Source organism: Peromyscus maniculatus, chromosome 15 (genome assembly GCF_049852395.1).
Source record: "Peromyscus maniculatus bairdii isolate BWxNUB_F1_BW_parent chromosome 15, HU_Pman_BW_mat_3.1, whole genome shotgun sequence".
In the NCBI taxonomy this organism is placed as follows: Eukaryota; Metazoa; Chordata; class Mammalia; order Rodentia; family Cricetidae; genus Peromyscus; species Peromyscus maniculatus.
In genome coordinates this window covers 30865803-30871541 of record NC_134866.1, presented here as the reverse complement: position 1 = coordinate 30871541, position 5739 = coordinate 30865803, and the positions used below count along the sequence as shown (strand labels likewise).

General features: G+C 46.8%; 1 long non-coding RNA gene across 1 annotated transcript; it reads left to right on the top strand.

The window, feature by feature from the left end:
* The first annotated feature begins 481 nt into the window (after nucleotides 1–481).
* LOC143268658 (uncharacterized) lies at nucleotides 482–4710 on the top strand. The gene is made up of 3 exons (XR_013044709.1): nucleotides 482–841; nucleotides 1238–1340; nucleotides 4646–4710. It is a non-coding gene; the product is annotated as an uncharacterized LOC143268658 (long non-coding RNA).
* Nucleotides 4711–5739: the final 1029 nt, after the last annotated feature.

Genomic DNA, 5739 nt, shown 5'->3' with positions numbered 1-5739 from the left:
AGTGATGATCTTTATCTTGGGAGACCGTGGTGTCCAAAGCTGGCCCATGGGAGAGGGTGTTGGTCAAAGAAGCCTTTTGAGCATGAGGCTCACTCACAGCTGTTCGTTGACTGCCCGGCCACCTGTTCACAAGGCTGGCTCTGGCAGTAGACTGTCCCATGTGCTTTCCTCTGAAGCCCTGCTTGTAACAGAAAGAGATGCGCTGCTTCCGACTGGACACTTTGTTGCACATAATTAGGTTGCACTGTTCTCTTTGCACTTAGTGACCACTCTGAATCTTATTTGAGTCTTGCTTTTCAAGCTACAAAACAAAGTATCAGGAGAGGTGAAGGCCAGGTCAGCACTTAAAGTAGCCTGTGGAGGAAAGAAATTCAGTGCCGCATTCACACAGCCACCCATAGCGGTGGAATAGCATGACCAGTGCTGAGAAATCCTGTCAGCCAAGCTGGACAGGTTCCAAGCCCTGCCTTGTAGACTTTTAGTGACAGCAAGATATTCAGATGAGAACCACGTCCTCAGTGACTTCTTTGTTCAGTCGAGCTGGCCTTTATGATGTATGGAAGCAGTGATTATGAGAAAGATGCTGATGAACTATTCCCCATCATCCCAGAGGACACAGGGAGAGAAGTGAAACTGAGCTTGCTAGCAAACGCCATTTCTGACTAGGTTGTTCTCTAACTCCCTCTTCTGGGAGGCTGTGGTACTACCCTGAGTTTTCTCTGTTCCACCTGTGGAATGATTGTTCTTGTGCCCAGTCCTATCAATAGAAGGGGACTTCCCCAAGGACACATCTCGTGTCTCATCGGCTTTTGTCTCTGATTCAGCTTCTAGCTGGCACCAGGTATCCCTCAGTGGCTGAAGAGATTAGCTGACTAACCCTTTGTCCTTCAAAAATGTTTTAGTGTTTCCCAGAGACTCTCTGACTCTCTCTCCTTTCTCTCTCTCTTTCTCGTGTGTGTGTGTGTGTGTGTGTGTGTGTGTGTGTGTGTGTGTGTGAGAGAGAGAGAGAGAGAGAGAGAGAGAGAGAGAGAGAGAGAGAGAGAGGGAGAGAGAGAGGGGGAGAGAGAGAGAGAGAGAGGGAGAGAGAGAGAGAGGGAGAGAGAGAGAGAGAGAGAGAGGGAGAGAGAGAGAGAGAAGGGGGGCAAGAGGGGGAGGGGAAAGAGGCTGTAAATAAACTACTATTGAAAATGACTATCATGGTTGTATACAAGATTTTATTTATTTATTTTTAAGACAGGGTTTCACTGTGAAGCCCTGGCTGCCTCAGAAAAAAACCCAGCCAGGCCTCATACTTGGGACAGTTCTCCTACTTTTCTGCCTCCCAAATCCAGGGATTACAGGTATGTGCCACTATACTCAGCTAGATTTTATTATTTTGGATCTCAAGAGGTGTGTGAATAGTGTATTTGAGGATCTAGTCTATGGGTAACGACTAAGACACAGTATTGCCTGATTGACTCACAATGGTCCCGAAACACAGATTTACCTGAAGCTCTGTAAGTAGGGAGAGTAGCATTTCTACAATGACGTGTAGGCAACCTGAGGAACACAAGTCTTCCTCGGAATTTATAGGATGGGTCAAAAGCACAGGTTGAACTCGCAGCACAATTCTGTTCATTGATTTCTCTCTCTCATGTCAGGTACACTGTAGTACTATTTCATTTAGTACACATAAACACACATACACACAAACACACGCACGTGTGTACGCATGCACATTTCTTGATATGAATATTGTTTCCTCAGTTTTGTAGAAGGGGACACTGAGATGCAGAGATGCTTATCCTTGTTTATTCAGTTCGTTGTATGTGCTAGACACTAAGCTGGGGTAGGACAACCACAAGGCACAGAAGCCGTGCCCTCATGGGACTTACCATCTAGCTGGCAAGCGAAATACAGGAGGTATAAGAAAGATGTAACAGACTGCTGTCAGTGCTCACTGGAAAGTACACCCGTGCCCAGGAGACAATGGCAGCACAGCGATGATGCACTGAGAAACAAATATACACAGCACCAGGCTTGGTTCTCAGTACTACATTAAGATGTAAGGTTATAACTGCTCCCCGAGAGTAAGCACACACGGTTGGTTCCTGGGAGCACGTTGGAAATAATCAGGGAGGCTCCTCAGGGCAAGCGAGGTTACCCGAAACCCAAAGGTTGAGTAGGAGTTCGCAAGGTTAAATCAAAAGGGAGGAGAAAGGAAAGTATTTCAGGCAGAGGAAACAGAAAGTGCCAAGGGCGGGGAGTGGGGGGGGTGGGGGGGTTGATGGGTGGGGGGGTTGGGGGGTTGGGGGGTGGGTAGAGCTAATACGTTCCTTAAGCATCAATTCTGTCTGCAATAGAGATTTTGAGGGAGACATAAAAAGAGGAAGGTAACCTGGGCTAAGTCCTGTGGGTTGTCATATAGAGCTCAGATTCAGGGTTGAGGTTTCCGGGAAAATGTAGTGTGTATTCCCAAGAAAAATGTAGTGTGAACAAAGCCAAAGCAGGCGTAGTGTCTTCTCCACGAGCGGAAAGAGGAGAATTGGAATTTGTCGCCTTGTCCCGTCCGACTCTGGAGCTCACCAGCGGCCAGTGCCCACCACGTCAGGAAACATCATCCTGCGGGCAAGAAGAGAAGAAAAACGTTAGTCCCATTCCTTACCTCCTTAGAACTTTGCCTTTTAGGATCTCCTGGGGCTGCAGCAGGCCTAGAGAGGAAGAAGGCATGTTCCTCCTCTTCCCCTTGCCTGGGGGAGGGTGGCGCTTGTCCTTCAGAGCAAATTTGCAACGACTCTCCAGTCCCCGGGTCCCTGCTCCCACTGTCCTGGGGTTGACATTGTCTCTGGCAAGTCTGTGCCAGGCCTGCGGGTGAGCAGAGGATGCCCTGCTCCACTACCCACGGGAGCCTGCTGTCGTCCTCCAGAAACCAGGCAGGTGAGAAGCACCCGCTTGCTTTCCTGCTTGGGAAAGGAACAGGTGCTGGGTGGCAGAGAAGAGTTGCCTTGTCGTCCCTGTGTGTTCTTGCTGGGTGGGTGTGAGGGGCGTCTGTGTGGGTTTGTTTCACGCCGTTGTCTTGCACGCCACCTTGCTGAACAGAACAGTTGCCACCAACACCAATGCCTAACTAAGTGGATGCACCATTACTTTATATTTGGGAATCTTAAGATGTTAAAATGCCTTTGTAGTAAACAAATACCCTCAACAATTGCTCAAGGGAAGTCGTGATGGAAATTATGCTCTTTATATTTTCAGTGGGATGGGTTGTTTTTACTCTTATTTTTCTTTTCATGCTATATAGCAGCTAAGGGCACAGTCTGTCTCACACTCCCTCAGCTCAAATTGTGATCCTGACAACGTCCAGCCGGGTGACATTGGGCGGGCTGCTTAACATTTTTTGTACCTCTGTGTTCTTCTCTGTAAGAAAGTGATGCCAAGCTGGGCAGTGGTGGCGCACACCTTTAGTCCCCGCACTCAGGAGGCAGAGGCAGAGGCAGAGGCAGGCGGATCTCTGTGAGTTTGAGGCCAGCCTGGTCTACAGAGTGAGTTCCAGGACAGTCAGGACTACTCAGAGAAATCCTGTCGAGAGAGAGAGAGAGAGAGAGAGAGGAGAGAGAGAGAGAGAGAGAGAGAGAGAGAGAGAGAGAGAGAGAGAGAGAGAGAGAGAGAGAGGTGTGCTCGTAATAGTATCAGTCTCACAGTAGAGGATTAAGTGAGTTCATTTGGCAATGTACTTAGAATAATTGCTGGCCTACAGTAGGTGCCTCCTAAGTGTCAAGCTGTTAGCATAGTCTTCCTTCCTTCTTTCCCTCATTCCTCCTTCCCTCTCTCTCTCCTTCCTCTCCTCCCTCTCTTCCTCTCTGTGGGTTCGTGCACTTGTGCATTGTATGAACACGTATGCGGAGGCCAGAGTCAACATCAGGTGTCCTTCCTCAACTGCTCTCCTCCTTAGTTCTTGAGACAGGGTCTCTCTGACAGTGGAGCTTATTGATTGGTCTAGACTGATTAGCCAATGAGCTCTGGGCACACCCTATCTCTCTGTCCCGGTGCTCGGATTGCGTACAGGTAACTTGGACATGATTGCTGGAGATCCAAACTCAGGCCCCCATGTGTGCTGAGCTGGGCCAGCTCTTCACAGCCTGAGCCCTGTCCCCAGCTTGCTTTCACTTTTTGAGAGTCAGGTCCACATAGACGCCTAGGAAAAGCTTGGGAGGGGTAAGGCACGCTGCCCTCTATCCCGCGCATCGTTAAACCTACCACCACAAACCAGATGACAGCGAGTCAAGGCTCTCTGCAGGATCAAAGCAGGAAGGCACAGCTCTGCTGTGCTAAGTTTAGGGGTTGCTCAGAGCATTTGCAAAGGACAGAATAATGTCCTGCGTGTTAGCACATGTCACATCAATCATCTCCAACACCCTTCAGGGCAGTGCGGTAGCACACAGCCCAGCGCAAACTGCAGAACCACTAAGAATATTTTTAAATGCAGATAATGTACACTGTATGGGTAACATTCCAGTTTTTTCCTAAGTCACAGGGGACTTATACTGAGTATTGCTATGTGGATTTCTTTTTAAAAGCAGTCAAACTGTTACTATTTTAAAGTGGTCTTTTCATGGTCAGTTCATCTTTTAGCTTCCAATACATAGGTGATTTTTCTTTGCTTCAGAAACAGCTTCAACCAGAGGGCTCCCGCACAGATAAAGGAGAAGGCTACTTTCTTCTTCTTCTTCTTCTTCTTCTTCTTCTTCTTCTTCTAGCAGAGGCTACGGTAAGCAAGGTCTCTGTCGTCTGCATAGCCTGGGAATGCGCAGGTGACTGTGAAGACAGCCGTGGAGGGACAAGAATGGGCATATGGTCCTCATTGGCACAGCATAACAAAGTAATTAAAAATGTCTTAAAATGCAGAAAGCCCCCAAACTGTAAAGTATATCATAGTAGATGTCAAATTAGCATTTTTCTGTTTCTTTTTAACAATGCCACAATCTCATTAATCTACAGAAGGAACTGAATGCATGGACTCCAACCAGTTGGCTGGACATATGTTGCACATTGGACTGGCCATTTGGCTGGATCAGATTAAAGTGGAGAAACTGCATATTTTTTTGGGCACCGAACACAAATCTGGACCTGCTTATTACTTTTGTCCTCTCTTTTTAAAGTGATGGATTTGTAAGTGCCAAAAATTCAGTACCAACTTGCGTTTAAAAGGGAAGAAAAAGAAAGCCTATAAAGAAATGCGACAGAGGAAAAAGACAAAGGATTAAGGATGAAGACTCCAAAGCTGGCTTTGGAGGGGTGGGCCGTATTAAATGGTAACACTCATGCTGACAGTGTTATTATACATTAGGAATGTCAAATCTATGGGTTCTGGCTCATTTATGGACAAGGTGGCTCAAATAATTAAGGATTTCATTTGGGATGTTATCAGGCATTATTAAACCATTTGGCACACTGCTTTGTCTTAATCTTTCCTTAACAAATATGAGAATCTAATAATCTTCCCAATTTTATCAAAAGCAGAACAAATGTATTTTGTCTACCCTTGTGGCCACACTCACATATATGAATGCTCAGGACATTGTTCTAAATGTTGTAAGAATATACATTTGATCGTGATCTAGTAATATGCTTGCACTTAGGGCAAATTCATAGCTAGTTCATAACCAGGTAAGAAGTGGCATCTTGTGGAAGGTGTCAAGGGCAATGTGGACATACAAGAAGTCAGCTTGTGTCTATGAGGTATGTTTCTTGGAAGGGATG